Genomic DNA, 7,595 nt, shown 5'->3' with positions numbered 1-7,595 from the left:
GTTCTGAGAACCTGAGTTCAAATATGACCTCAGACACTTACTAGCTGTGTGATCCTGGGCAAGTCACTTAACCCCAATTACCTTAAATATTCAGGGCCATCTCCAGTCATCCTGATATATATCTTGCCACTGAACCTAGATGGCCCTGGAGGAGAGAGTGCCCTCCCTCACTTCAATCCAGCTCACAGCAGGTCATGACATCACCCCAATGTCATGGTCCTTTTCAAGAATGAATGACAAGCTACTCAGCACACCAGAAGCCCTCCTTCCTCCACAGCTCTCAGCTATGACTCCCCAATTCCCCAGCAACCATGTCAAAGGGACCCATAGTTTGCATTGATCTTGGCACCACTTACTTCTGTGTGGGAGTTTTCCAACAATGGGAAAGTGGAGATCATTGCTAATGACCAAGGAAACAGGACCACTCCAAGCTACGTGGTGATGTGGCAAAGAATCAAGTGGCAATGAACCCCACCAACACAGTTTTTTTATGCCAAATGTCTGATTTGATGATGCAGTTATTTGTTTGTTTGTTTGTTTTTTTAGTGAGGCAATTGGGGTTAAGTGACCTTAGGGTCACACAGCTAGTAAGTGTTAAGTGTCTGAGACCAGATTTGAACTCAGGTCTTCCTGACTCCAAGGCCAGTGCTCTATCCACTGTGCCAGCTAGCTGCCCCTGATGATGCAGTTATACAGTCATACATGAAGTATTGTCCTGTCATGGTGGTGAATGATGCAGGCAGGCTTAAGGTCCAAGTGGAGTACAAAGGGGAGACCAAAAGTTTCTATCCAGAAGAAGTATTTTCTATGGTCTTGACTAAGATAAAAGAAACTGTAGAAGCTTACCTTAGAAAGACTATCACAAATGCTGTGGCCACAGTACCAGCCTATTTCAATGATTCCCAATGTCAGAACACCAAAGATGCTGGAACCATTGCTGGTTTAAATGTGCTCAGAATCATCAAGGAGCCAACTGCTGCTGCTATTGTTTATGGCTTGGACAAAAAGGTTGGTGCTGAGAGAAATCTGTTGATCTTTGACCTTGGAGGTGGTACTTTTGATGTCTCCATTCTTACCATTGAAAATGGCATCTTTGAGGTCAAGTCCACAGCTGGGGACACCCACTTGGGTGGGGAGGACTTTGATAACCGCATGATCAACTATTTCATTGCCGAGTTCAAATGCAACCACAAGAAGGGCATCAGTGAGAACAAGAGGTCTGTTTGACATCTGTGCACTGCTTATGAACATGCAAAGTGCACCCTCTCTTCCAGTACCCAGGCCAGTATTGAAATTGATTCTCTCTATGAAGGTATCGACTTGTATACCTCAATCACCTGAGCCCATTTCGAAGAGCTGAATGCCGATCTCTTTTGAAACACACTGGACCCTGTGGAAAAAGCCCTAAGAGATGCCAAGCTAGATAAATCACAGATTCATGACATTGTTGTGGTGGATAGTTCCACTTGAATTCCCCAAATCCAGAAGCTTCTGCATGACTTCTTCAATGACAAGGAGCTGAATAAGAGTATAAACCCTGATGAGGCTGTTGCCTATGGTGCAGCTGTCCAGCCTGCAATTTTGTCTGGAGATAAATCTGAGAATGTGCAGGACTTGCTGCTGTTGGATGTCACTCCTCTTTCCCTTGGAATTGAGACTGCTTTTGGAGTTATGACAGTTCTGATCAAACGTAATACCACCATCCCCACCAAGCAGACACAGACCTTTACTACCTATTCTGACAAGCAATCTGGTGTGCTTATTTAGGTTTATGAAGGCAAGAGAGCAATGACCAAGGAGAACAGCCTGCTTGGCAAGTTTGAGCTCACAGGAATCCCCCCAGCACCTAGGGGTGTCCCTCAGATTGAAATAACATTTGACATAGATGCAAATGGCATCCTCAGTGTTTCATTTTTCTTTCTTTCTTTCTTTCTTTTTTTTTTGGTGAGGCAATTGGGGTTGTTACTTGCCCAGAGTCACACAGCTAGTAAGTGTTAAGTGTCTGAGACCGGATTTGAACTCAGGTCCTCCTGAATCCAGGGCCGGTGCTTTTTCCACTGCACCACCTAGCTACCCCATCCTCAATGTTTCTGCTGTGGATAAACGCACAGGCAAGGAGAACAAGATCACCATCACCAATGATACAGGACCGTCTGAGCAAAGAAAACATTGAACATATGGTCCAGGAGGCTGAGAAATATAAGGCTGAGGATGAGAAGCAGAGAGACAAAGTTTCTTCCAAAAATTCTCTCCAATCTTATGCTTTCAACATGAAGGCTATTGTTGAAGATGAGAAACTGAAAGGAAAGATTGGTGATGAAGACAAACAAGATCCTTGACAAATATAATGAAATAATCAACTGGCTGGATAAGAACCAGACTGCTGAGAAGGAAGAATATGAGCATCAGCAGAAAGAACTGGAGAATGTCTGCAACCCCATCATTCCTAAGCTGAATGCAGGAGGCACTCCAGGAGGCATGCCTGGTGGGTTCCCAGGGGGTGGAACAGCCCCATCTGGAGGTGCCTCTTCTGAACCTACCACTGAAGAGGTTGACTAAACTCACCAGAAAAAGGAGCATTCCACACAGCTTCTCAAAAATTGAAGGACTCAAATTTGTAGCCAAGGCAGTAGCAGTTTAAAAGATAACATTTAAGCTACTGCAAAAAATCTGGGCATTCTGAATACTTGAATGTGGGCAGAGGGAGAGAAGTGAACAACATTGCACTTTATCAATACTGTAAACAAGTGGAAATGCAATTCTTGTCCTGGAGAATAAAATCTATTTAAAATTGGCAGCATAAAAAAAGAATGAATGACAAATAGGAGGCAGCTATGTGGCAAATTGGATAAAGCACCTGCCTTAGATTCAAGAGGACCTGATTTCAAATCCAGCCTCAGACACTTGACACTTACTAGCCATGTGACCCTGGGCAAGTCACTTAACCCGTATGGCTCCTCAAAAAACAATATGACAAATAACAAAAATATACATTAAATTATTTGTTTATTTATAAATTACTAATTATTATTTACATTAAAAACCCAAAAAAATAGAGATTCAAAAAGGAAATTACTTCAAGCTAAGATGGTGGTGCATTAAGCTCTAGATGAGGCTAGGTCCCTTACAGATGCCCCAGTAAATCTCTAAATGTAAAAATGTCCTTTAAAGGAGGAAGAAATTTTAAAGAAACCCAATGAAAAATTGCTATCAACATGACTGAACACAAAGATACCCAGAAACTTGTAGGGGATGTGAAGGGAGACAAGCCACACTGCTCAACATTCCAGACCAACAACATATATTTTTTGCATACATTTATTTAGATCTGTAGATACTGTTTCCTTTAAGTAAAGTGGATATGACAGGTTTTTGAGAAGCCTTAATTAATTTGAGCCCTCCAATCAACCTGATGATATTACAAGGCATGGAGCCTAGTTTGTTTGAAGATCAGCTGACTATGGTGGTATACATTTGTTCTGGTAACTTGTTGAAAAGACAAAGAAAATTCCTGTCATTGATCCCCACTGATTTTTATTGCCTTCAATGTATTCAATGACAAAGAGTCAGGAGATATATTTACTCTTGCCTAAAGAGTACCTTTTTCCTTCCCAGTCACCTAAAGCCAATTCAGAAATGACAGTTCTTTAACTAATAGTTCTCCACTCATTGCTTTCCACCTCCACCATCTCTCCTCTACTTTCATAACAGGATTTAGCCCCAAAAAAATGAATGGAGGAGGGGGAGGAGAGATGAAAGAAGAGAAAATTCTCTCTTCCCTTTCCCTCCTCACAAGGAGGAAAAATAAAATGACAATTTGTGAGAGAATATGTCAAAATGGGAAATTCCTGTAATTCCAGTTACTGACCTTATTCTGTGGCTTCCTTGTTTCATTTTCTGAGAACTGATAAGAACGAACTGTTCTTAAGACAACTTTCAAATCTTTGAGGGTTACTTCATGTTAATCAAATAACAAATTTGAAGTTCCTGAGTTTGAGAATTCAGACTTTGGATGTCCTAGAGGGAGATTTGCACAAGTGAGATCTTTTGAGAAGAACGAGGACCTTTACGTGGTCTCCACAGGTGGAATATTAGAGTTGTATTGTTAGCCCTTTTTACTTCTCCATATCAGTGGTAAGTCCCTTATAGAAAAGGTACATTTCCTATAATATCAAGTTGGATGTAGACTTCTGAAATTTATCAGTGGCTTCCGTAATCAACTCCACTTACAAATGGAACTTCCTTGAAAGAAGAAATTATTTCATTATTGTCTTTATTTCTCCCAATACCAAGTGCAGTACTGAACAGAAAACAGGAATTTTAAAAAATACTTGTTGAATTTGAAATTGCACACCATGTATCCAAAATCAAATTTTTAAATTATAACAATGAGGCACTAAAAACAATCCTTCATAATTAAAGAATGATGTAATGATCCTTAAGTACCAGAGGACACAGAGTTCTCCTTGGATACAGGAGGATGGTGGGTTAATATCTCTACTTACTGTTTTACCCCGGCAACCTAACATCTTAGGTGAGTGGTCTGCAAATTAGAGTGCTCATATCTCAAAGAATATAGAAAACAATCCACTGGATTATGGGAAAGTATTAGAACTTCAATTAAATTTATTTTTAATATTAGAAATAGGGGTGGCTAGGTGGCGCAGTGGATAAAGCACCAGCCTTGGATTCAGGAGTACCTGAGTTCAAATCCGGCCTCAGACACTTGACTTACTAGCTGTGTGACCCTGGGCAAGTCACTTAACCCCCATTGCCCAGCAAAAATATATATATATATATATATTAGAAACAAGATTATTTAAGTTTTACTAATATTTAACACATGAATTGACACTGGGTACACTTAAGGTACAAGTTGCCTACAAAATGTGAGGTATCCAGATGTTAACAAGGAATTCTAAAACATGAAGTGGGGGGGACAGAATAGCAATTATATAGTGCCTACTATGTGCTAAGACCCCCTTCTTTACATTAACTCATTTGAAGGGGCAGCTAGGTGGCGCAGTGGATAGAGCACCGGCCCTGGAGTCAGGAGGACCTGAGTTCAAATCCGACCTCAGACACTTAACACTTACCAGCTGTGTGACCCTGGGCAAGTCACTTAACCCCAATTGCCTCACTTTAAAAAAACAAAACAAAACAAAACATTAACTCATTTGATCTTCACAACAACCCTGGGAGATAGGTCCTGTTGTCATCTTCATTTTATATTTAAGGAAATTCAGTCCACACAGAAATTAAGTGACTTGCACAGGGCTATATGAATTAATGTCCTGACTCCAGACTTAGAACTCTAATGAAAACTGCCTGATTACCCCCACTTTATTATTTCAATCCTTGTGATTTCAACAAAAAGTGTAGAAGATCTCCAGCTCCTTTGGTGAAATTTTGGGACATCCTAGGAAGAAGACAATAAATAGGTTGGAATGTACATCACTAGAAAAAAAATCAAATCCATGAGATTAAAAGGATCATATGTCCACTTGAATATTTGTGTTGTTAGCACCTGCTACATCATTTGGGACAAAGCCAGCCTTTATTAAATGCTTGGGACTTACTGAACGATTAAATGAGTTTGTCAACCCTGAAAATCGTATGATCCTATGATTTGGTGTGTTCAATAGAAGGCCTAGGAGGAATATATCTAAAGGAGAAGCCAGAACCACAAGGGAAGGATTGTGGGGAAGCCTTCTTTCCTACCCCCCTGTCACACCATGGTCAAGAATGCTCCCATAGTAAGGCAGGCATTAATGCTCTCATTGGGACTATCACTGACACCTTAAAATAATGACTAGGGAAGTTGAGGAAGGGCTATAACAGGGAATGTCATCAAGGCACTTTAGATAAACTTACATCATGGAAGGAGTAGGGACCCTGCAGTCTTCTTATAAGAGACATGACAAGAAGTTCTCATTGGCACTCCTGGGTTCATGCTTCAGCACATTTCAAGAAGTTCAGGGGTTTAAGGGAGTATCTCAGGGTTCACTGGTTTCCTTATATAGAAGAGTAGGTTCCCATTCACACAAATCTGTTTTCCCAACTCTGAAGACAGGGGAAGATTATACATCTCAGGTGAATCTGTGGCATAAGGGCAGGACAGAAGCAAAGGTCCACAAAGCAGAATCAGGGATCATGGGTAGGGTACAGACATTGGAGAATCATAAATTTGGCTCTGGAAAGGACCGTAGAGGTCATTAATTCTAATGGACTCCCTGCTTTTTTATAGATGAGGTAACAGAGGCGCTGAGAAATTAAGTGATGTATTTATAGTCACACAGACAGTACATGAGGCAGGATTGGAACTCATCTCTTCCTGATGCCAAATTTAAAGTGCTACTCAATATACTCTGCTACTTACTATTGGACTAGGCCTGAAAAAATTAGTTTTTTAGACAAAGAGTGTGTGTGTTTGTGTACCAGAAGTTCATCCATATTTATTAAAAAAACATCTAATAGGTATCTACTTTGTGCACAGTCATTCAACTAATAAACTTTGATTAAGAGTAAATATACTCTTTGCCAGGCACTGTGCTATGAGCAGGCAAGACAAACAACAGCAGAAGCAACAACAACAACAACAGTCTTTGGTCTTAATAATAATATTATTATTCTAATAGAAGAGACAACATGCAAACAACTATGTGCAAACAAGATATATACAAGTGAAATTGGAGAGAACACAGAAAAGGCAATAGAATTAAGGGGGATAAGTAAAAAGTCTCTTGTAGAAAGTGAGGTTTCAGCTGGGCCTTGAAGGGGTACAGAAAAACCAGGAGGCCAAGATGAGAAGGGAAAAAATTCCAAGAATGGTGAGACCCAATGAAAATAGGTCCTACAGTGCTGAGCTCCCAGAAATACCTGGCTTCAAAGGATCCTGTTTACCTGTGGAAACCTAGGGAAGGCAATAAGCTTATATGCCTGAGACACGTATGTAGGTTTTATCTATTAAGTAATATGTTATATTGAAATCTGGGTGGATGGAAGAAGTTCCCATTTCTAGATTTCTATAACAAAACAAAATAATATTTTTTTTTGTTCAAAGCATTATCGTGTGTGTATGTGCACACATGCATATGTGCACTCAAATGTGTGTCTACAAAGATATGACTCTTGTTTTCTAGTATGTTAAAATGTATTTGAAGAGATGACACAAGAAAAAAATAAAACACTAAGTAGAACATGATGAATGCACAAAAGAGGTGCAAAGCTTTATGAGAATTCAGAATAAGAGAAAATCATTGACAATAGGGACATGGAGGAGCACAGAAGTTTTCCTTTTCTATAAGGTTTACTACCATTTGTGACAGAAGTAGGGTAAGCAGAGAAGGAAAGACAAAATCTATTTTTAATCAACACTATCTCAGTCAATGAAGTAAGAAAAAAATCACATAGTGCATTCAATCTTAAGATTCCATGTAGTGAAAATAAGCACCCTCTACTCAGAAACCCCAGTACAAGTGTATTAAATTAATAGGGTATTTTGATGGGACAATGTAGAGTTGATAGGCCAGAAGGAATTAATCTGTTAATAATCACCTCCAGGTTATTGGGATATTAGTTATTGTACAAAGATA

At 39.8% G+C, this 7,595-nt stretch overlaps 1 pseudogene; it reads left to right on the top strand.

Annotated features, from left to right (window-relative positions):
- Positions 1-311: 311 nt before the first annotated feature.
- On the top strand, positions 312-2,559 carry LOC122728327 (annotated as a pseudogene).
- The last annotated feature ends 5,036 nt before the right edge of the window (positions 2,560-7,595 follow it).

The sequence above is a fragment of the Dromiciops gliroides genome, chromosome 5, assembly GCF_019393635.1.
Source record: "Dromiciops gliroides isolate mDroGli1 chromosome 5, mDroGli1.pri, whole genome shotgun sequence".
Classification (NCBI taxonomy): Eukaryota; Metazoa; Chordata; class Mammalia; order Microbiotheria; family Microbiotheriidae; genus Dromiciops; species Dromiciops gliroides.
The sequence above is the reverse complement of the archived record's forward strand: the minus strand, read 5'-3'. Positions and strand labels throughout refer to the sequence as shown.